Genomic DNA, 24,772 nt, shown 5'->3' with positions numbered 1-24,772 from the left:
GGGACCAGAACAAGAGTTCATGGTCAAGTGTAACTAGAGGTGCGGGGGGTGAAGGGTGGAAGCTGCCCCTTTTGGGAAATATTGGGGCTGGAGCTGAAAGAGAACAGAACCAGCAGGGAAACAAACACCGGGGCACGGGGACAGGAAGAGACATGCGGGGAGAGGGGGCGTGGCGGGGGGAAGAAGCAGAGTGGGGAGACTTCACCGAAGAGGCGAAATAGAAACCAGAGGGACGAAAAGCAGACAGACAGGAAAACGGAGAGGCAGGAAAGCTCTGGTAGAGCGCACAGGAGAGAAAGAGAGGTGGGGAGAGGGACCAAGAGTAGGGAGGGGCTGGAGACCGGAGGGCGGGCGGGAGGGCGCGTGGGCGGCCCGGGGGCGCCCCACTGACCCTTCTCGGCGCTTGCTTCCCTCCCCAGGCTGCGCTTTCCTCACCTACTGCGAGCGTGAGTCAGCGCTGAAGGCCCAGAGCGCGCTGCACGAGCAGAAGACTCTGCCCGGGGTAAGTGGCGCCCGCCAAGGCGCGAGCGACCGACGCGCCGACAGGGGGCGACTTCGGGAGGCCGGGCGGCGGCGGCGGCGGCGGCGGCGCAGCCGGCTGGAGGATCGCCGGCTCCGGAGCGCGGCGCCGGCCCTTGCTTGGGAGCTCGCGCGCCGCCCCTCGGGCCCCCTGAAGCCGCGAGGCGCCGGGCTGGGACCGGCGCGCGTGGGCGCCGAGCTCAGACCTTGCCTGGCGGCCTCCGCACGTCGCCGTCCAGGCCCGACGGAATTCCGGGCGGGGGACGCACTTGGCGGTGGCCGCCAAGCTCGGGTGCCGCTCCCCCAGGCCCTCCCGGGCGCCGTGGATCAGGTCCCTCCTCCGCGCACTGCCCACGCAGGCAGTCCGCGGCGAGGAGGTGGGGTGACCCTGCCCTCGGGAGCCCGGAGCTGCCTCCGCCGGCCCGGCGGGGCCCGAAGTGGAAGGGCCGCCAGAGTACTGGCGGATCGACGTCGGAAACTGGCTGTTCCTAGGGTGGGGGTGGGGGCTGGGGCGGGAGGGAGCGCCTACCCGCCCGGGCTCGGCGCCGCGAGTGAGATCACCGCGGTTTATTTAAGGAGCCAGCCCTCGTCTTTGATAAACTATCGCGCCTCAGCCCTGGTTTATAGCTTCTGTGCGGGGGAGAAGAGAATTATTTATGGCCCCCCTAACTGGGCGTGATATCAGCCATGGCTATTATCGAGGCTAGTTCATCACCATAAAATAAGAAGTGTTCCTCGGGTCAAGGGTCTGCGCGGTCTCTCCTGTGGGTTCAGAGAGATGGGGGAGGCGCGGGGGGGAGATATACGGCTCACCGAGTATCTAAAGATAAATGGAAAGATGTGAGTGTTTGTGGGCATAATTTAAAGAATTTTAAAATGTACAGTGTTTAAGCTTATGCAATGGACTCTGCAGGGAAGCACGTGTGTTCTATGTATGCTTACCAGTATTTACACATGCGTGTTTACATTCTTACCAAGCAAACCATATGTAAACACACGGTTCCATTTCTGCCCCACAGTGGGGAAAGGTTAACCAGGTGGACAGAGAGAAAGCGTAACCCAGGGCGGGGGCAGCCTTTCTTTGCATCACAGATCCTTCTTTACCCCGTTAGTTGTGGGGAGGGCCTTCCTTCCCTGAAGACAGCCTTTGTATTGTATTTTGGTATTTGCGATTGCAAAGCACGAGGCTGAGTCATCTTAATAACACACCCGCGGATGCAAATGTATGGAAATCGTGCATCGCACAGGTTTTTGTGTGGAGCCCAGCTCTGGCACAGTGGCCGTTCCCCAGTTGGTTTTTTAGTGGCGCAGCTACATGCACATATATTATAGTAATTACTTTCTGGGTGCCCTCTGTAAGATGGCAGAAATATGCTCCACATCGCCCCATGTTATGTGTGAAGCATAAAGCCATATTGTAAGATAATCAAAGGCTTCTGAGAAAGGTTTGTGCTGATTAATAAAGTGTTTATGGTACTTTGTTTTGGGGGAGATTGTGATGGATATTTTAGAGCCACCCAAATGGAATAGAAAATACCACATTGTTATGGGAGGCCCTTTATCAGCTTGAGAAAGATTGCTGGGGAGTTTCATGATGCCTAAAAGCCTGGAATTAGATGGGGAAACAGAAAGAGAAGCTGGCGGGGGGGTGGGGGGGGTTGCTTAGGATTTTGAAGGGGGAGAGGCTGGGGACTGGGAGAATTTCAGTAGCAAGTGTGGATTGTTCAGGATCTAACATTAACTTGTGGTTGTTTATTTTACATATAATAGAATAGCTAAATGATGGAGTGTATTAGTTCTTTAATAATTTATAGAAATACTTTGATGTTGCAGTAATTACATTAAAGGTCACATATCAAAGGTAATTTGGTTGAGCAGCTGTGATGGTTTCTCAGAAGCAATCAATACCACTGTCCGTGGTGCTGATTTCACCAAGGGGCCTGCCAGATTAAAGAAGGCTTATTACCAGGCAGAAAGGCCCAGGGGAAATCAGGAGCACATTGGAGCGACTCGCCAGCCCCCCTTCCACCGATAATTAACACTGTTCCCCATAATCTGTGCTAATCCTTCATACTGGGAGATCCAGTGGCATTTTTCTGAAACCACAAAGACAAGTTGGGCAAGTTTGGGAGACAGGACAAAAAGAGTCATGAATGTACGTTGGGAGACAGGAGACAGGAGAAAGGCCAACACCAGAGCTAAAACATAGCCTGGAGCCCCCCCCCTGTGTTGCCTGGAATGCTGTCCTTTCTTCAAAGGCTTCACAGGGAGACCCATGGTCTCAGACACCTCATCACAATTCTCAGGGTAGGCCCAGGCCATGGTGGGGGTTGGGGGGGGGGTGAGGTGGACAGTAACAGGGAGAAAAGAAAAGATTGCAGCTCCAACTTCCCTGAAAACATTGTCCCTGCACAAACTCACATGGAGACAAATGACAACCAAAATGACCACATTTTAAAGTAGAGTCATTTGGATTCCAGAAAGCAGAACCAGTGCTATAATTGTTGGTTGGTTCTCTCCTTTGGGATCAGAGAAAGTGAGCCCCTAGCAAAAAATGCTCCCACTCAACCGAATAATGGGTGTTCCCACCAGCTGAGGTGGTGCTCATGGCCGCCTGCTCAATTAGGGGGTGGAAAGAGACCGCTTCTTGTCTGGGGTGACCACACTAGGTGCCCTGGTGAGCGAGCACGCTCTGTGTCTGACTGAGGAGAAAGGAATTGAAAAAAAGAACCTGGAAGCTGGTAACCTCAGCAATTTAGACACTTTTCCAGACTTCAAGATCCATTAAAATCAATCCATTAAAATCAGCCCTCCACTTTCTCACTGAGGAGAGAAAGAGCGGAGAAGATGGTGCAGGCAGCCCACTCTGTTTCCCAGCAAGCTACCTGTTGGCAGCAAGAAAAACAACCCCATTGTTGTCCTGTGCGCACCACCACCCAAAACAATAACAAAACAACTGAGACAGAACTAGAGGCACCCTTGCATACATCCTTGTTGGGGGAGGAGAAGGGGAGCTGACATTTCTCTTGGGATAAGTGGAAGCTCAAGCACCAGATCACAGTGGCTGTTCTTACAAGTAAGAGGTCAGTGTCCCTGGGAACCAGCTTCACCAAAGTCCCTCAGATGCCTGATGGAGTCATCCCTGGAACAGTGTTACAAATGGATTACTGTTTTTGAATTTGGCATGACTTCAGTGGAATGAGATTAGTAAACCACAAAGCTTCATCGGGGTCCCTTGGAGCAGTGTATTCTGCTGGCATCTAGGCAGAGTGATTCCACTTTCCCAAACTCTCCATCTCCATCTTTCCCTCACACTCTCCTGGCCCCCTGCCCTCTCCAGCCCACCTTCTCATTCCCAATGCTTGTTCCATCATTTTTTTGGTCACACACTCAGCACTGGAAGTTCCAGAGCCAGGGATCAAATCCATGCCACAGCAGTGATCCAAGCCATAGCAGTGACAATGCTGGATCCTTAACCTACTGCACCACCAGGGAACTCCCTGTTTCATCATTTATAGGGTACTGTCAACATGGCTTCTCAATCCATCAACAAGAATTTCCTGAATGTGCTAGGTGTCCAGGTAGACATAGGCAAAAGAAAAATGCATCCCCCCTCCTCTCAGAGCTGTCCATTAAGTTGGAGACAGAGGCCACACACACATCAATGATACAAGACAGCATGTTATTATAAAATAACACAGCTGTTATAAAGTAAGGGTAGTGTAGAAAATAGCTCAATGATAACAGTTAACATTTATTAAGCACTTACTATCTGACAGGCATGATGCAAGCACGTTACCTCCAATATCTCATTTTATCTTCACAACCCCCTATGAGGAAGATGTCACGAGTCCCCAGAGACATGAAGAGACCCAGAATTAGAGAGATTAAGCAGTTTGCCCAAGGTCACACACTTAATAATTGGCCAAGCCAGGACCAGCCCCAAGCCTGTTACCGAAACTCGAAATATCCACCTCTCCTTTCCAGTGCCACCAATTGCTGTAGAGGGAACCCAGAAAACTATGGGGTGCAAGAGTCACTCAAAAGTCTGTTTAGGAAATGGGCTGGGTGGGAATGGAGCATTGGAAGGATAATGGGCATCGGGTGAGAGCATTGGTCCGAGAACCAGCCCGGAAGACAGGGCACCCAGGACAGGTCAGGAGCCGTGACTGGACAGAAAAGTGTGCAGGAGTGTGCACAGGAGGCCTCTTAGGAGAATTCTGTTCCTTAAAATAGGCCCTGTCGGGTAGTTCCAGCTCATCCTGCCTTTGGGACTTTGCAGGAAATTGTCTTCCAGGAAGAGCCCATCTGTTTGCAAAGTTAGGAGCATAGGGCCTCCGGGGAGAGATGCCGCTGATCAGAGAAAACTAGGCTACACGGCCAGCAGTGGCCAGCACTTTGCTCTGGTGGCAGCAGAAAAAGCTCCTCATCAGGGCTGCTGAGAGGGAAGGGATGGGTCCAGTTAGCAGGAGGCCTGCAAGCAGGGAGAAGAGGGAGCTTGCAGGGGGAGGAGGCTGGGGGAGGGTGGGAGCTGGATCTGCTTGGTAAACATTAAAGTTCCAATTCACTAGTTAAAGATTGGCTTTTGTGCCCTCACTCCAGCAACCTGAGAATACAAAGCAAACCCACACACTCCTCCCTGCTGTCTCCCACCGCCACCTCTCGGTTCAGCCTGGTCCACGGGCAGCATTGCTGCCATCACACAGCCTCCTGACTCAGTCCCCACCACTCAGGATGCAGCATTTCTATGGAAATTCAACATGACTTTCTTTGAATTTACCAGGAAAAATGTTACCATGGAAAATTAAAAAAAAAAAAAACAAACTCAATTGGATTTCTGACACCTCTGTCCCTCCTTTCTCCCACTTTCTTTTTCCAGAGTGCCACCATCATCTCTTTCTCTCTCTCTCTCTTTTTTTTTTTTTTTTGTCTTTCTGGGGCCGCACTCGTGGCATATGGAGGCTCCCAGACTAGGAGCCTAATCAGAGCTGCAGCCGCCAGCCTACGCCAGAGACACAGCAATGCCAGATCCGAGCCGCGCCTGCAACCTACACCACAGCTCGGGGCAAAGCCGGATCCTTAACCCACTGAGCGAGGCCAGGATCGAACCCGTTAACCACTGTGCCACGACAGGAACTCCTTATCTTTTCTCTTGATGGCTGTTTCTTCCTCTTCTCTCTCCCTCCTGGTCACTTTCTTCTTCCTCTTTTCCCCTCTCATTTCCCAGCCTTTCTTCATCCTTCTCACTTACCTCTCCAGTCTCTCTCCTCTCCTTCTCCTGCCCTCACACCCTCCCTCTCTCTCCTTCCGCCCACCCCCACCTCTTCCTTGACATTCACGGAGTACTCCAGTGGGGACCCCCCCCCAGCATTCCTGGGACTTCCCTGGTGAGGCCCATCTCCCTCCTTACAGCCCCGCCATGGAAGGATCTATATAATTTTATGTACAACTATAAAGATGAATGATATGTCGAAAGGATGCAGGCAAGAACAAGATGAATAAATTATAAAGGGCAAATGATGACAAGACAGGGGTCCCCAGAGACAGTGAAATGATAACAGAAACTAAAGACAAATTTATGATGGATGTAGTTAGCATGTGTGGAGGCTGTTAATTCTTCAGGGTAGTTTTACAACTTCCAGTGATTGGCGCAATCAAAGTGTTTTGTTTTAGAGATGTGATGTATTTCCACTTATCTGTCCCGTAGACGCAGGGTTGGACTTGTCTCCAGACAGTGGGTTGGGTCCCATCAGTACATGTCTCCGCTGCGTATGGTGAGGTCACAAGACAGATCCCTGCACACTTCCCGCTCCCTAGTCCTGTAGTCCTTCTTGCTAAGTGTATTTGGCTTGGGCGCTATTTGGGGAGCTAGTGTATTTGTATTGGGAGCTATTGTCCCACAAACTGGGTGTCTTAAACAATAGAAATTTATGGTCTCACAGTTCTGGCATTAGAAGACCAAGATTAGGGTGTTGGCACTATGGCAGGGCTGGAAGGGAGAATCTGTTCCGTGCCTCTCGCCTCACTTCTGGTAGCTTCGAGCATTCCTTCGTTGGCAGATGGTGTTCTTATGCCGTCACATTAACTTCCCTGTGTGCACGCCTCTTTCCGTGTCCAGATTTCTCCCTTTTGAAAAGAACACCAGTCGTATGGGATTAGGGCCCAGCCTAATGCCCTCATCTTAACTTGATGACCTCTGAAGAGACCCTGTTTCAAATAAGGTCGCAACGACAAGTACCAGGGTTAGGTCTTGAACATCTTTTGTGGGGAGAGGAGGGCACGATTCAACCCTTAACACTGAAAATGGGCCACCCTAGGGCTCTAACAGGGCAGGGAGAGAAAGGTCTTGTTTGTTTGTTTTTTTGCTTTTTAGGGCCGCAATCACGGCACATGGAGGTTCGCAGGCTAGGGGTCGAATCGGAGCGACAGCTGCCGGTCCATACCACAGCCACAGCAATGCAGGATCTGAGCCACGTCTACGACCTACACCACAGCTCACAGCAACGCCAGATCTTTAACCCACTGATCGAGGCCTTAGAGATCATTTCCGGTTGGCCAGTTACACACTCAAACCTACAGGCCACATTCCACCCAAGACTGGCCCGGTTTCAGCACCAACTTCCCTCTCAGTTTTAAAATTCTGCCCACAAGGAATGTGTGACCCACCTGAAATGAGGTGAAGTTCGATTTTGAGCTAGGACCAGAACCCAGGGCTCCACAGCCCACCCACATGTGGAGTTTCTCCAGCCCCTCCCTTTGGAAGAGTCCCCACCCTGATAGGAAGCAGATCTGACAGCCTAGCAGCCCCTCATCACCTGCCCACAGACCCAGGCCACAGGTAGGGGCTGAGCACACAGCAACCCCTCCCGGCCCTCCCAGCACGATGAAGCAGCAGGTTCCAGGAGAGAAGGCAGAGATGCTTTAAATCCAGAGACTCAGTGCCAGGTGAGCTAAGTCTGTATCCGAGGCGCCCTCAGCTCTTGCCTCTGCTCTTCACTCTGGCCCTTGGCCCCCAGCCCCTTTTGCTTCCATGGAGAGAGTCTTCATTTCCCTCCCTCATCCCTCACAGAGATGTCTTGAACCCCTCCTCCTGCCCAGATCTGTGCCCTGTGTCCTAAGCTGAACACTCTTCTCTTCCCGCCCCCGTCCACCCTCACCTGGGAGCAGAGGTATCCCCATCTTTCAGGTGAATGACTCTCACACCTTCTCTTTGGCCCCCACAACAGAACTCAGCAAGACTCCCCCACTGATTTGTCTGAAGGAACCAGAGAGCCTCATGTTCAGAGCCATCATCTCTAACTTGAAGGAGTAAATAAGAAGCCATGTGAGATGATGGTCACAGCCTGGGCTGGTATCAGGGAACCTGGGTACCAGGTCCAAACTGCTCCACCCAAGCCAAGCCAGGTACTTTGGACAAAGCATTCATCTCAGAACCTCTAAAAGGCCTCCACCTTCTGGACTGTGAAAGGAGGCAACAGGCCAGATTGCCTCTGGAGCCCCTGCTGGCTCTGACATTCTTTAAAATTCTAAGAATAATAGACTTGGCATTACTCATATTACTGAAGATGACAGGGAGAGGAGGGGAGAGTAGGAGGGTGAGGAAGATAAGTGTCTCCTGGCCTCCACGGCCCAACTCCATTTGTGACAAGTGTAATAAAGTGCAGGTCAGCTCTGGCTCTCCCTGATGCACCACCGGCCAGACTGCCCGCCCCTGATGGCTGGCTCCAGGGCAAGGCTTCAGGGGAGGGCCAGATCCCCACCCACCCCCAGTGTCCACCTCTGCCCCTTGGTCCCAAGCCTTCTTCCTGCCCTCGGCTCAGGAGTCTTTCAAAGGAAACCAGGCAGACTTCCTCAACTTTGTTCAGCCCTTGCCCTGGCACAGTGTGGATCACGACTGCCATCACGCAGATCATCAGCAGCAACATTTAAGGATTACCTGCCCTGTGCAGAGTTCTTTTGAGGGAGGTGGTGTGCTTGGCGTCAGACAAAAATGAGGGAGACACAGCCCATCGCTGAAGGAACTTACAATCATGTTTGGGAGGCAAATGTGAAGATGGCTCACAATCCAGAAAATATCTTTATAGGCACACACACACACACACACACACACACACACACACGCAAAAAATGGTGATGATGGGGCAGAGCCCAGGAATTCAGCTGCGAGAGACCTCAGGACATACTAGGAGCCTAGAGGAGGCCACCCTACCCCGTCCCACCGAAATGGCCTCCTGCTTCCAGGCTCCTCCTCCTCCAACACATGCTTCATAGGCTGGCCAAGCATATCATGGGGACAGAAAGATCTGACAGCCTAGAAACTCCTCAAGCTCCAGTTACCCACAGGGCTCAGCTGGGCGCAGACTCCCTCTCCCGGCCACAGACCGCTAAGTCCATGCAGCTTTCGCCCAAGCCCGTTACCTTCCTTTAGGCTTCTCTTCTTTCCCTGTCATCCTCTGCTCCTGCGGAGTTTCTCATCATCCTTGGAGGCCAAAATCTAACATCATTTACCCTGTGACACTTCTATGACCCCTCAGAGAGCTTTCCAATCCCCCCCAGTGCCACCCTTGCGTTTCTCGCTGCTCCTGTACCTTTTCGGCTCTTGAAGTCCCCAGTGCTTCCTGTACCTGCTCCTTTGCCTGGAGCTGATTCAGAGCAGGGTGGAGGTGGGGCACCCTTCTCTTTCTGCCCGTTGACCTCACCCAGCCTTGGCATCACCCAGCAGCGTTCCAGGACATCTGGAGTCAAGGCTCCTCTCCTGTTCACACTGCCCCCCTCCCCAAAGGGCTTTCAGCTTAGTTCACCTTGTGAGGTTACGTTTGGAAAAACAGGACTTTGCTGTCGCTGGTGCCTGGAGGAACCCCTGTGTGGAAGGTGCTTTGGCCCCAGGAAGTGGCAGATGGTACAGGTGTGAGCGTCTGGGCAGCGGGCAGCAAGACTGAGAAGGCTTCCGCACACACGTGAGTCAGCTGGCAGAGGGGTGGGGTCCCAGGCTGCCTCGGTAGGCACACCCACGTACATCCTGGGAGGCTGTGTGGGGGTTTGTTGACCTTTCGCCAGAGCATGAGGCACGGAAACAGATTGTCAGTGTGAACTCCTGCTCCAGGAGGAACGTGTTCTAGGACTGGAGGGGTTTCTTCTAGAGAGTGTGCGTGTGGGCTAGCAGAAAGCCAGGCGTCTGCATCGTGGGTCTGCATCGTTCCAGAACAGTGGGCTGCCAAGTCCCGTCAAAGATGGGCTGCCTGGGTGATGGTGGCAGAAAGCAGTGTGGGTTTTTTGTTCTTCAATTTCCTTTTTTTTTTTGGCCATGTCTGTGGCACATGGAAGTTCCTGGGCCAGGGATCAAACCTGTGCCATGGGCAGTGACCTGAGCCATTGCAGTGACAATGCTGTGTCCTTAACCCACTGTGCCACAAGGGAACACCTGTTCTTCAATTCTTCATGAAAATAATTATAAAGAGAAACTGGCTGGAGTTCAGGGCCCCAGTTTTTTGTGGCTCCAGTGTGTTTGGATCTAAGGTGATTGTGGTGTGTTCTTGATGAGACCACCAGGGGGCACCAGGCAGGTGGCTTCCTCTCCTGGTGGCTGAGTGCACACAAAGCAAGTGTGAGGCCGGTGTGCCAGACTCTGTGCCCAGTGGAACCCTCCACTCCACCCTTCAGAGCACTTACAGCCTGTGGGGATGACGCCAACCTGCTGGATGACTTGGGACAAGCTTCATGATCTTTCTGAGCCTGTTTCCTAATTCTATAGTGAAAATCTTATGCGGAAGTCCTTCATATGTTGTGGATTGCTATAAATCCAGGTATTATGATTGCGAATGACAAAACTATGATGTGAGTATGGCAGACCTCGGAGTCCTTTGCCACAGTAACAGCCAGTGACTCCTAATTCATTCATGAAATAATAATAGGACCCTCAAAAATATAAAATGGTCAAATGTATGATTTGGACTCATTCTGTTTCATTCTGTTTCAAAAGAGGGTGGGACCATGAGTGGAGGGACCAGAAAGGACCCTGTGGAGGGGGAGGTAGAATCCAAGTGTGCATCAGGGAGGGGAAACTGGGAAGGTAGCAAGGAGGGGAGACTTTGGGGAGCCAGGAGAGTCTGAATTTTCCTCCCGGAGGTAGCGGTGAGAATGGGGAGCATGTGGAGGGAGGATACAGCAGGCCTTCCTCACCCCTGCCGCCCTTCAGAACCTTCAGCTGCACAGCCTGCAGGGCCCAGGCAGCTCCAGGCAGAGGGGACCCAGACATCCTGCTCTCTCTGGATTGGTTTGGGCATCCGCTTCCCTTCTCCAGAAGGCCCTGCCTCCCCTGCCTGCCCACCACACCCTCCCAGGGCCTCAGGACTTAGCTCTTTCAGACTGCTCTAACCCACATGTGCCTCCCCTTGGTCTGAGCAAGGTCAACAGAACCAGAGATCTAAACTGTGGCTGGATCTGTGCTCAAAATGTTGGTGACCATTGGCCTAATTTGGGCTCTGAAGTATACTCAGTTTGAGTATTTCCAGAAGCAGACTTCAAAAAGGCATTTGAGTGCAAGTGGTTCCCTTAGGTGATGACCCCAGAAAACAAGAATAAGAGGTGAAAGGTGATGGTGGCAAGAACCATTCACTGAAGGCTCATTGTATCATTTATTTGTCAAAAGAGCATCAGACAGATGCTTTCAAGTAAGCTTTACAAGTGCTTGTTTATGGACCAGGAGACTGAGGGGGGAGGGTTCACTCATCAGGGAGTGGTCTGGCTCCAGGGCATCCTGTGGCGCCAGTTCCTGTCACCCCAAGGTCAAGACCAGGCTACTCCCACAGGAGACTCTTGCATGATTGCTAGACCTCCACAGGGGCACGTGAGGCAGGGTGGTGGCCCCACAAGTGTCACCACACTCCAGACCTGACTTTGAAGTCTTGTTCTGCATGGAAAGAAGAGTCGAACTGCAGCCCAGCTCTACCTGGAACCTGGTTGGGTGCCCTTGGGGAGCCACTTAACCTCCCTGAACCTCAGTTTTGGTGACTACCCTGTCCATTAGAAATACATTTGGCTGCAGTGGCTTCAACAAATGGAGCTTTGAATTGTTCTATATCACAGAGTTTGGGGTCTGATGTCGGCTTGGCAGTATAACAATGTCAGCATCAGAGTCTCTTCCCTCATGGTTATAAAATGGCTGCCCCAGCTCCATCCATCACACCCACAGTTAAGCAGAATAAGCCCAGCTGTGTCTGTTCTTTTTATCAGGAGGGCAAAAGATTTCCCACAGGCCCCTCCCCAGTAGACTTGTGTGTGTGTGTCCCATCGGGCCAAGAACTGTGTGTCCTTGACCGCTCTAGCTACAAGGGAGGTGGGGAAAGGGGCTATCTTGCCAAGGATGAGGCACATATCTGCCATGATCAAAAACTGCCTTGGGGAGTTCCCTGGTGGTTCAGTGAGTTAAGGATCTGGCATTGTCACTGCTGCAGTGCAGGTTCCATCATTGGCCAGAGAACTTCTGCATGCTGCAGGCATAACCCCTGCCAAAAAAAAAAAAAGAAAAAAAAAGAAAAAAAAAAGAAAACTGCCTTGGTCAGTGAAGGGGAAGAGGGGATGGATAATGGGTACGATCCAGGAGAGTCTCCCTTATTAGCCTCCTAGAGATGTTACAGAAGAAGCTAGGCACAGCAGCAGCCCCATCCCACACACCTGCAGTGTTTGCCTTCAGCTCAGAATCATGACCCAGTCTTATATGAGGAGGCTGATTCAGAAAGAATAGCTTCACAGTATGTTTAAAGAGCTGCTTCTCGCTTCTTCCACACAGTACTGCCAAGTCAGCATGTTTATCCAACTACTGACGTGGTTTCTAATTCCATGGAATTCTTCGTGGGGGATGAAGATTTCAGCCCCTTAGATACTGTATGTTTATCTTCATCATCATTCTTTTTTTTTTTTTTTTTTTTTAGGTCCACACTTGGGGTATATGGAGGTTCCCGGACTAGGGGTCAAATCAGAGCTACAGCTGCTGGTCTGCACCACAGCCACAGCAATGCAGAATCTAAGCCGTATCTGCAACCTACACCACAGCTCATGGCAATGCCAGATTCTTAACCCACTGAGCGAGACCAGGGATCCAACCCTTATCCTCACGGTTCCTAGTTGGATTCATTTCCACTGTGCCTTGCTGGGAACTCTATCTTCATCATTCTTAAACTTGCATCCTTCTGTGCTTCTGTATGTGGCTTACATATTAAAGAGTCAAAAGCCACTGTGCCACCCGACAGCTGCCCCCAGGTCACAGGCATTCTGTAGTCCCATCCCCACTCTCACTTTGTGGCCTGAAAGTGGCCGTGCCGGCTTTCAGGACAGCAGCAATGGTGACAATTTGACTTTTCAGAAATGGAAGCAATAGTACCTCTGACCTGTTGCTGGGGTGTGGAGTAAGGCGTGTGTGCTCTGTGCCGAGCCTGCCTGAGAAGTGAGCATCCGTCCTCATGATAACTTTGTCAGGGCTGCACTGGGAGTCAGGGGAAGGGGGCCAGAGACGGCCCCAGGATGATCTATGTGGTTGGTCCTCTGCTCCTCAGGCCCTGCCTCAAGGCTCTCCCTGCAGCATGAGAGAAAGGGCCGCCCACCCCTCCCCACCCCACAAGGCATGGGCTATCCCAGGAGCTAGTGAGCCTCCAGTCACCGCAGTGTTCAAGCTGAGTTTGAGTCAACTGGGGAGAGCAAGACCGGGGAGGAAGAGCAACACAAGTCATTCCTACACTGGACAAGTCATTTCCAGGAAGTAAACCAAGATTCCATGATTTTCTCTGCGTTTTAGTTGTGTCTCCATCATAAGTGGGCCCACAGCGCCGTGGTGCCCACCCCGCCCTCAACCCCACCTCAACCCATTGACCTGCACTCTGAGCCTCCATCCAAGAGGAAGTCCCCATGCCCACTCCAGCCCTCCCAATCTGTCCCTTCTTTGAGGAGCCCCAGGGTATTGAGGCCAAACCCACCATATCATGAGGCAGACCCAGGCTGTAAACTCAGCCAACCCAGCTCCGCCACTCTGAGCTGTGTGACCTTAGGCAAATGACTTCCCCTCTCTGCGCTTCAGTTTCCTTTGCTCAACTCTGGGGTGCCAATAGTGCCTCCATCCAGGGACTGATGCATGAAGTGACGCCAGCAAAGTGCTGAACATCCTGGGCACACATGGGAACCATATGGTGGTTTCTCCACTGCTGCTGCTGCTGCTGCTGCTGCTGCTGCTGCTGCTGCTGCTGCTGCGGCCGTTCCCCCCACCCCACCTTGCTAAGGAGCGAGTCTCCTGGCCTGGCCCTTCCATCTGTCCCCACCCCTGTCTGCCCTGGGCTGGAGGATGACTGGCTCAGGGTGCACAGCAGCAAGCCCTCCCAGCCACATGGCTAGCACAGGGCCAGCCACATGGGGGACCAGCCCACCTCCCAGAGTGGAAGCCAACTATGGAAGCAGCAGGAACATCCTTGGAGAACCCCGGTCCTGCCCCTGACAAGGCCTGGCTGTGCTTGAAGAGTTTGGTTCAAGATTGCCCCTTCCCACCCCAGCTTCCCCTGAGGGGTGTGAGCTTAGCTGTAAACTGACAGTTTGCACAATCCCCACATGGGACTTACACCTTCCTTTCCACACCCCACTCACCAACCCCTACTCCCCAAAAAGGGCAGCACCCCTGGAAGCTGAGTGAGGGGAACCCAGGAGATGTAAAAGCCTAACCAGTGAGAGCAGAAGCAGAATGATACCCTGGCACCCACATGGTTTAGGATGGTCCAGGCGACCCAGGGATCTGAAATGAATATGCATTCGGCCTCTCCCAGCAGCTCTGACAGCTGGCATCCGACAGCTGGCCCAGCTCAGAGCCTGAGAGAAGGTTTTTCATTCAGTTGGTAAGTGTTTCCTGAGCACCCACCAGGAGCTCAGCCCAGGTTGGCGCTGCCTGGCAGGTAGAGGGGAGAGGGAGAGGCCAAGGACCCCGCTGCCCTGAGGCTTTCCTTCCCGCAGAGAAGAAACGATGTACATGCCAAGCAATTAGAGGACAATGGATTGAGACTTTGGACTGAAATTCACATCTCTGAGCAGTCAGGGGATACAGCTGTGTCTACAGAGGGCCTTTTAGCCACCCTGCGCTGAGTACCAGGGGTGCCGTCCTGGGAAGGACAGGCAGGATTTGGGTGGATGGAGAGGGTCTGGGACAGCATTCCAATAAGGTGACAGCATTCTAATGAGGTGACAGCATGTGCAGAGGAGGAGGTAGGAAGGGAAGCTGGAGTTTGGGGCTCTCAGGAAGAAGTTGGGGGTCTCGAGTTAAAGGCGACCTGAGACCTCAGTGGGGGTGGACTTAAACTTCCTACTGAGCAACTTAGTCTCTTTGGGTACTCGGGAGCCATTGAAGCTTCCAGAGTCAGAGAGGAACAGCCTCAGTGGGCAAAGCTGGCACACCTTGGGCATGGTGGTTTTGGGAAGGCCTGCTGGAAGAGGGTTGAGGGGAAATTAGGCTCCCTTTGGGACCCTGAGGCAGGTGAGGGAAACATTCACTTCCCCCAAAAAACCACTTGAAGGGCTTTTCCCACTTCAGGAGGAGAGTGATGGCTGCACAGGGAAGTTTCTGAGATGTTCAGATTTGTAAAAAGTGCCGAGGAGGATAGGGGTTTAGTTTCTCTCTCTCTCTCTCTCTCTCTCTCACACACACACACACACACACACAAACAGAGTCATGAAGTCGGGGTGTGGCCTGCTAATCCATATGTTGCAAATGATGCCCCAGCGATTTCTGAAAGCTAGAGAGAGGAGTTCCTGCTGTGGCTCAGCAGTAATGAATCTGACTGGTATCCATAAGGACACGGGTTCGATCCCTGGCCTCATTCAGTGGGTTAAGGGTGTGGTGCTGCTGCGAGCCATGGTGTAGGTCACAGATGCAGCTCAAATCTGGCATTGCTGTGGCTGTGATGTAGGCCAGCAGCTGCAGTTCTGATTTGACCCTTAGACCGGGAACTTCCATATGCCACAGATGCAGCCCTAAAAAAAAGAGAGAGAGAGAAGAAAGCTGGAGGGAGCAAGGCCTTAGTGCCACTGTCTCCTTACCATTTTGCACGGGAGGCACAGAAGCCCAAAGAGAGCACATTGTCTGTGAAGGTCCATGGACAACTGAGCATGGCTCTGCCGAGATGCCACATTTGGGTCCTTTCGCGTTTGCAACATGGCCTTGATCTCAAAGAGGCTCCGTGACTGAGGAATCTGGTCAACCTGCCCCAATTAGAGGAGCTGAGGGGATACCCATTTCTGTTGTTATCCTTGTGAGGGGGTTGCTGAGAGCAGTTTTGTGATTTTTGAGTAGAAAAGTCCAAGTGCTTCCAAGTTAATGTCCTGCCAAGCTTACTTTAATGAGCAGATACGAAGCACATGCAATTAGCCCAGCAGTGGTGTGACAGTGGGAACTCATGAGCCACTTGCAGATGATGTCCCTCTCTTAGGTAGACGACATATTCCTGCAGATGGTAAGGTTGTCTACACTCTCCGTTTGTTGATCAAGATGTTTTGCGCCATAGCTTTTGCAAAGACGGACTTTGCAAATTACCCTCTATAACCTGGTGGGTTGAAAACTTAGCAAGACTTCAACCAACTCCTTAAGTGTTGACCTTCTCACACAGGTGGCTCGCAACTTCTCAGCACGCTTTCCTTGATGGAGTGAACCCCATTCTCGAACTCCCAGTGTGTCACCGGGATGGTATGCATTATGAGCTGGCAAAGTAGGCTAGACACCACTGACGTCCCTCTCTCCTCTTACACCCCACGGAGCTTTGCCGCTATTTGCATGCTTCAGTCCACACCCTGCCCTGCTGTGTCCCACAAACACATCCAGCCCCTGTTAGATCCCTGGGCCAGAACCCAATCAGTCACCTATCAGGCTAATCCACTGTATGGCTGGTTCAAGCCCTTCCTGGTTCTGGAAAGACAGTATGTGTCATCTCCCTTCTTCTTAAACGACTTATCTGGGGAAACTTAATATTTTCTTTTAGAATAAACTGAGCTAATGCGATGTGCTTGTTTTAATTTGCGAGGTTAACTGATCTAATTATCTGTGGCGTGGAGTTAAATCCTTGTGCCTGGGCCGGCTGCAGGTGTGGGCTTTGAATCCTGCCAACAGGAAATCTCTTAAAACGAGCTGATCTAACGCAGTGTGGTCTGCTGGTATGAGGGATTTTCTAATAATGCATGAATTTATTAACAGCCAAAGATAAACAGAGGGTGTATTTACATTAAACAAATTCTCAAGGAATTGTCTTTTGCTTCTTGGCCCCCCTTCCCATGGATGCATCCCCCTGACTGATGTCACTGTGCCATCAGTTGAGTCCAGAGCAACCCTGGGGGCCTCAAGAGACTACAAGTGGATACCCCGCCATAAGGACACCAAGGGGGAACTGGCCTGGCAGGGGTTAAAGGCCCAGAGTTTTAGCTGGCCCCCAGAAAGCAGCCATTGGTGTTGCCAAGATCCCTAAAAGCTGGCACTATCTCACCTCTCCCTAAGGTAGGAAAGCAATGCCCCATTGTCTTCCAGGGTGTCCTGGAAATCTGCATTTGGGGCTGAGAGCCACACCTCCCAGGGGGAATGTGTCCAGAGAGGGTAACAAAAGAGAAGGAAATCCTTCTATCTGAAGCTAGGTAATTGGCTGGTGACCACCAGTCCGAAGGTGAGGGGCAGCCTGCTTCACACAGGATGTGTCCTATGGGGCTCCTGGCTCTGCAACCCCCACCCTCTTCCCAGATCCACTAGGAGCTGCCTCAGCCCCCGTCTGGGGCTCCATAGACCTCTGAGAGGCAGGACCAGGACACCAACACTGTCCAAAAGAAGTAGAATTCTAAGTCCAAAAATTCCACATTGCTCGAAAATACCGCTGGCCTGTATTGTCTGGAAATATGGATTTGGGAGGAGGCCAAGCAGCCACAGCCACATTTGAAATGCATTTCCCGTTACCTGAGGCCCGGACACCCTGACAGCCCGAGTCACTCAGTACTGACCTGTTTTCATCCTGCGTCAAGCTCCCCCTCTTCCACGTGAGTAAGCCTGGATGCAGTCACACTTGCAGAGGCACATGTGGAATAAGCACACACATGCACACTGTCTGTGGGCCCATGCAGGTGCATGCCTGCACTTACAGTCAAAGGCGCACACACACATTGACAGGCGTGCCCGGCATAGATGTGAGCACAGAGTTCTGTACTCAGGCGAGATGTGCGTGTACATGTAAACACACTGAGGAAGACATGCACGTGCTGGGATCCCGGCACACACCCACAGGCGGGCACACGGAGACGTGTGCATGCACACTCTTCCTCTGGTGCCTTTGGAATTGAAAGAGAACATAGCTCTACAGGGACAGCTGAAGATAAACTCTCGATTTCTGATTTCCAGAGCAGTTTGGACAAGGTCCTCTGAAATGCATTAAAATGCTAATCACGGCATCTGTCTGAACCCTGGCAGCTGTGTGACTTGGGGGGAAATCGACACGGAATGGATTCAGAAGCCGGCAACTCCTCCTTGACTCTCCTTGCATTTCGTTCTCCTTTGTCTCCCGCTCCCCTCCCTCGCCTGCCCCACCCCCACCCCGGCCACCACCAGCAGCGCCAGCCTCTCTGCCACTTCATCCCCAGCCTGGGCCGCAGTGGCCTGGTCTCTGCCGGACTCTTGGTCCCAGAGTAGCATGGCTACTGGGGCTAACGGATAAAGCCTCCACCAGGATGACCAGGGCCAAGTTTCTCCCATTAGAGAAATGGCCTCCCACACCCCTGCGGCTCAGTGCTCCCTGAGCCCCCACGGCTTCCAGACTCTAGGTCTCTGCCCACTCCCAGGGGAAAGCAGAGAAAGTGCCTGAACCATCTGGGATGGATGCTAAAAGCATGGTTTGTTTAACCCAAGGACGGGCACTCGGGTTGAAATCTCAGGCACCGTGGGAGCAAGTCAGAGAGAAGCTTTCTGATGCTCCTGCTGATGCTGTGTATGGACAAGGGAATGGGGCAGGGGAGGGCCCCGTGAACACCCCTAGGTGACAGCCAAGCCCTGTGGACAGGCCCTTCCCCACCCATCCCTGACCATTAGCCCAGCTCCTCTCCATCACTCCCACCTGACACCAGGGTCCAGGACACCCCAGGATCCAAAAGCTCCTGACACACCCACCACCATCTTCCCATGCAGCATCCTAGCCCATGCTCTGTTCTGTTGCTGTCGTTTGCCTGACATTTTCCTGTATCCCAAGCTCTTTTGCCAGGCCAATCCAAGATCAGCATTCCAAACTCCTCAGCCTACTGGTCACCTTCTCCAGGAAGCCTTCCCCAATCTGGACAGGGAGGAATAAGATACCCCCGCCCCGTATTTCCTGAAGTTCCTGTGCATTCCTCAATTGCCAGAGTGGATTGGCCAGTCAGTCCCTCATGTTGGACCATGCATTCTTTGAGGCCAGGGACTGGGTCTTGCCCATCCCTATAGACTCAGCATTGGCATAAGAACTCGCCTGCTAAGTTCTCCATGGTGGGGATGATGTTGGAATGTGTGGACTGGTGTGTGCCTGAATCTTTGGGACAAGAGCCACTTGGTTGGGCCCCTCAGTGGACATTTTCCCCTCTCTGCTGTGACCTGGAATGGGCCCCCGTCAGGCCTGGGTGAGCACAGGTCTCACCCCAGGTCCATGTACTCCCACCTCACTCCCATCCAAGAAAATCGAAGCTCCCAGCATCCCACCTCTCCATTTTTCCTCTTAAGCATCAAACTGTCATTTCACTAAACACCATCTGGAGACTCCTGGCTTCAGCCCCTCGCTTCTTCCAAACTCTTATTAATGTGACGGGTGTTTATTCCTTCTTCTCCTCTTCCACTTCCTCCAGAACATCTCAGCTCTGTGGCCTGCAGACATTCATCTTATCTTTGGGGAGCTCAGCTCTGTTGGGGAGGGCGGCCGCTCAGGCTTGGCTTTAAGCAGCTGACAGTGATAAAGAGCAGACAGAGCAAGAGGGAGCTGTGCCCGCCCCTCCCAGAGCCTAGTCCCAGCCAGCAGCGGAAGGCAGTCGGGGAAAGAGCCCTGGTTAACCTGCTCTCCAGTGGCTTCATCTCTGCCACACTCATATTCCCAGAACTTCAGAACCCTCCATGACCCCCTGGTGCTGCCAAACAGAGCCCAGATTCCTCCTGAGCCCTTGGCAATCTGTATCCCCCCCGCCCTTCCCAGCATCAGCCCCTGGGCACCCATCTCCACAGCCAGCTCACTGCTCATTCCCCCTTCCGTGCCTGTGCTCATGTTGTGAAACTAAATGCATCCTCCCCTGTTTCTTGCTTGTCTTCGAAGGAGGAGCTCATGCCCTTCTCCTCCAAGCAGCCTTCCCTGACTCCCCTCCCCAAATCCACAACTTTCCATGCCCCTTGCCACGTGCCCCTTTACTCTATGCTCCCTGCTCACATTGTATTTGTGAATTGTATCTCCTGGAACATACACAAGACTCCTCAGATGGTGGCCACAGCACCCAGCCCAGGACAGGGCACACGGGCACACAGTCACACTGGGCACACAAGGGCTGTCTAGAATCAGCTTGAACCCACAGCAGTAACCCCACTGAGAGGAGCCCCAGCCCCTTGGGTGTGCCTAGTTGGCACTGGGGTACTCAAAGGTGGAGCCCTCCACCAGTGCCCACATGGAGACCCACCCATTCCAGTCCCTGCTGTGGCCCAGGCTGGCACTCAGAGGCCAGCCTTCTTCCCCTGGTAAAGCATTAAGCTAATGGGTGTTATGTCTCATTAGTGGCATTCTGTTTGTGCCAGGGCCAGGCAATTTGATGGGTAGTTGATTGGCTATTCTGTTTATTTATGGCAGGAAAAGCATTCTTTATTGCGGAGTGGGCAGCGCATTTCTGTCCCTATGGCACTGAGATCTTCTGGCAATCATGCAATTATAAATTAAGACTAAATAAATAATATATAATAAGCAATAAAGACTGCACGCCTCCACCCAAAGAGCTCTCCTTGGGTAGGCCACAGCATCTCCCCACCTCTGGGCCAGGAGACCCAGTGGAACCCCAGCCCAAGAGACAGCATCCTCCCAAGTTCTCGGCCAGGTTCACTATGGTGATGAGCTTTAGAATCTCCATGGCTTGGGCATAACACCTGTGAGTGGGTAGCACAGCTCCAGTGATAGAAAGCCTTTGATTATCTGTTGCCATTGGCCCCCCCCACAAAACCTTGGGGAAGTGAGGGCAGGTACTGTTATGTCCAACTGATAGGTAAGGGAACTAGGGAAGGCCCAAGGAGGTGTGGAGACCTGCCCAGGACCAAAGGGAGTGGCAGCTGTGCCAAGATGGCCACAGCCTGCCCTGTGCTCCAGCCCCTTGGTGTTTCATAGGCAGGTCAGGCTGGGGGTAGGAGGTGAGAATCTTCCACTAGATTGGTGTCACCATCCTTTCCAGGGTACAGAGCCCATTGTCTGTTATCTGGGGGTGGGGGAGGAGAGCGAATGTCTACAGCCCACCTCAGAGCCAACCCCTCCTCACTCATCATCGTGCTGGCTGCCGGTGCCCCACCCCCACACCCGCCATCTAGAGGATGCAGTTGAGTCGGTCAGAGATTGTCACCAGTCACCGTTGTTGGGCCTGGAGAGGCAGTGGTGAGGGAAGCAGGAGGAGAAGGTGGAGCCATGGATGAGGACAGGGAATGGTCCATGAATCCTCCAAGGGACATGCAGGCCCCCTGAGATGTGGGAGCAGAGAGAGAAGAGTGCATGGGGGGGCCTGGACCAAGTGTCCAGAGGGTTCACCAAGAGTCGTTGGGGACTCATCCAACATTGAATACTTGCCAAGCAGGTGGTTATGCTTGGAGCAAATCTGAGGACAGCAGTCCAGGGTCCTCCCCTGCCCGGGCTGGTCACCAGTGTGGAGTGGGCTGAGCGAGCTGCATTTGGAAGTCTGGAGGTGATGCTATCCAGCCAGGGTAAGCTGCAGCCAGGCGTCGATACTCCCCAGCTGTGAGATGCCTCCCCTCAAGGAGCTACTGGAACCAGGGAGTGTCAGGAGCTCTGGAATTCACAAAGGCTATGATTCTCAACCAGTCTCTCTATAGAACACACCTCTACACACAGAACACTGGGCCAGCCAGAGCAGCCATGCTCACTCCAGGCAGAATCCTGAGTCATGGGGCAGACGTGGGCAAAGCTTGGACATCTCCCCTGAGGGCCCAAGTGTGGTCCAAAGAGTCTCAACATGCAGCCCCAACCAGGGGCCTGGAAAGGCCCACCTGGGGGAATTCTGAAGCTGGACCACTGAGGATGAGCAGAGCTGGGCCCTACTGGGTGGGCTATGAGAGCCTGAGCCCACAGCCCAAGGAAAAGGTGCTGCAGACCATCAATATGTAGACTTTTGCTGCACAAATGCGTCTGTGTTTCACTCAACCCACGCCCCTTTCCCAACACCTTCTCCCCACTCTGCTTCCCCCTCCCAATTCCTTCCCTGCTCTTCCTCCTCATCCTCCCAAAAACTAATTGTCTCTCTCACCAGCCAGCGCCCGGTGCTTCTGAGAGGTTTCTGCATGAAACTAATTATGCACCGCTAATTTGGAAGCTAGCAGCTTTCCCACTAACGTTCATTTGATTTGGGTTGTTCTGCTGAGTGGCGTTTCTGTAAATATGCCACAGGGCTGGGGGCCCTATCAGGGAGGGTAACTCGAGTTCAGGGTCAGGAGGAGGGGCCTGGAGTCCAGCATCAACCAGGGGAGGCCTCGTCAGGGACTCAATGGCCCTGCAGGGAGGGAGGGAGGAACCTGATTATGAAGTGTCACACTCAGGTGGGGGCAGATGGAAAAACTACCCACCGAGATAAAAAAAAAAAAAAAAGTGCTAGGTTGGCAGGATCACTCCTAAGCCTAGATGCCGTGCGGGTCGGGCACTGGGATGGGGCTGGTCTCAGGGGGAGGAGGGTCTGGAGAGGGTGCAGGGAAATGACAGAGGCCATTCCTTGCCAAGCTCTTCCTCCAGGAAGTGGTCTCAAGCCCCAGTGGGTAATTCCATTTAGACCTGGAGGGCTGGTGTCCAAGGGTCAAAGAGGGGACGGAGTGGCTGGGTCCTTAGGAGCAAGACCATTCCTTTCCTGACCTGCTCTTCCTGGGCCATGGGCAGGTGCCCTGTGCTCAGTGGCCAGGCACTTGGTTTTTGCTTTGCTGTCACCAGTTCAAAGGTCTTAATAATTTCCAAACTAGGGGCTCCGACTTTTCAATTTGCACTTTCGAATTGTGTCACCGCTCTTGTCAGAACCATGGAGGAGCTTCTCCGGGGACTTGGGTGTATTCATCGAGCCTCTGCAAACAGTAGCTCCCTGAGGACAAGGGCTAGGTCCCTTCCCCACAGCCCGCGGAGTGCAGGCTGGGCTCCCTGAAGCACTCTGTGAAGAATTCAGGGCATTCGCTGAGTCTTCCACACAGTGTGGCCCCAGTTGGCCAAGATAAGTTACCTCCAGCCGTCCCTTTAGGCCCGCAGCCCTTTTTTCTTTTATGTCCACAGGGAAGGGATTAACAGAAAAGTCAGGATGCCAGCGGGGCCCACGGATGCCAGCCAGAAGGGAAAGCCTCCAGGGAAGCAAGGAGGAGGGTGGGGACAGGAGAGGTGGCCACTGAACACCCCCAGAAGATGAGCAACCCTCACTCCTCCTTTTTGCTGCCTAAGACATCAGTTGTCCTAAGTGGATTCAGGGTGATCCCCAGATCCCCTCCCACCTCTGCTGGGCTCCAGGGGGCTCCGTAGAATCAAGCACTCTGTAGTAAGTGCAAAGTTCATCACTTGCCTTGCCCTGCTGCCCACTATCCATCATGACCATCTTTGGGGCTGGGTCATACTCCCCTCTTCCCTGGAATTTGGTCCTCCTGGGAGCCCTTTCAGTAGGACCATGAAGACCGCCCCTCACTTACCCCCAGTCTGCTTTGTCTGGAGCATCCTCACTGACAGACATAATGTAGAGTCTAATTCCAGACCAACCCTATGGGCTTGGGGCTGATCTCTTAACTGCTCTGGGCCTCTGGCTCTTTTCCTACAATATATGCACGATGAAGCCTCCTTTGGCACAGCACTCAAGAGGAGGTGGTAATGGCAGCCACTGACCAAGCAGAGGCCACAGCTGTGACTCGGTGGCCATTCTGCTATACAACCACGTGGCTTGGCAGGCAGTTCTGGCTGCCTGAGATGCTGCCCTTCCTCCCACCTGCGCTAAAATCAGCCCCATCCTTGGCTACAAACCTCAAGACCTGCCTCCGCCAGGAGACCCCAGTGAATTCCTACAGGACTCAACAATGAATCAGCCTCCATGCCTGTGGGTTAACTGGCTGCTTCTGTGGGTGGCTCTTGTCTTACAAGTCACTTATCAGCCTACATCTCATCCTCTGAGTCCCACGCTCCCCAAGCACACAGGAGACAACCAGGAAGGAGCTGTCGAATGAAGGTACATACCTGTGCTTTTACCCCCCTGGCTTTCCACACGCACTGCGGTGTACGCTCTGGCACTTGTCGCTAGCTTTTCCTTTCCCTGATGGGATCTAAATGTCATTTTCCAGCAGGCCTGTTCCATTCCCACGGCCAACCTTGGGAGACCCACTTCCCACATTGAAACAGCGCCAGGCTGTGACTTGACGTTGACTCAAGGTTCCATTAGTTTCTTCCTGAGAGGCAGGCCTCATGCTGAGCCATACTGACCAGCCGTCTGCGGTAACCAAGGCTGAGTGATGGTTCAAATGGTAACCAGCATCAGCAAAGAGTTCCTGTGATAATTGCAGCCTAATTTGTGTGTGTGCACATGAATTAGCATGCATCTGTATGCCATTAGCACTCTGAATTATCTCCTAAGCGGCGCTTGCCTCAGGCCCTGTGGACAAAGCCAACAGTGAGACGCATCTAGAGCTCAATTCCTTCTAAGAACAAAGGACAGAAAATGGGGTTTTAAGGAAGGGAGAGAGTTCCTTCTGCGTGGATTGTGGATTCTGTGTGTAAGCTGAACCTCTGGCCTTCCCAAGGCAAGGGGGGCAGAGCTAGTCAGGAAGATCCAGACCCCCGATAGTCGATGGTCAAATGAGGTCCTCAGCGCTGGGCTCCTGGGGTCTCTAGAGCAGAACTGACCACAAGCTGGGAGCACCCCACAGCACAAGAGCTGGATTTATAGCTGGGCCATGGGAAGGAGCATGTTCCATTTTAAATGTATCCAGGAGTTATTTGAAGAACTCCTTATGTAAAAATGAGTGATCACCTCCTCCTGTCTT

The 24,772-nt window shown here is 52.9% G+C and overlaps 1 protein-coding gene across 1 annotated transcript in view; it reads left to right on the top strand.

The window, feature by feature from the left end:
- Positions 1-230: 230 nt before the first annotated feature.
- Positions 231-24,772, top strand: part of CELF4 (CUGBP Elav-like family member 4) — a 235,221-nt gene continuing 210,679 nt past the window's right edge. Inside the window, exons 1-2 of the mRNA XM_047794158.1 lie at positions 231-303; positions 420-502. The gene's annotated coding sequence lies outside the window, so the exon portion shown is untranslated. The remainder of the gene's footprint in view (positions 304-419; positions 503-24,772) is intronic.

This window comes from Phacochoerus africanus, chromosome 8, assembly GCF_016906955.1.
Source record: "Phacochoerus africanus isolate WHEZ1 chromosome 8, ROS_Pafr_v1, whole genome shotgun sequence".
Taxonomy (NCBI): domain Eukaryota; kingdom Metazoa; phylum Chordata; class Mammalia; order Artiodactyla; family Suidae; genus Phacochoerus; species Phacochoerus africanus.
This window is presented reverse-complemented; position numbering and strand designations above follow the sequence as displayed.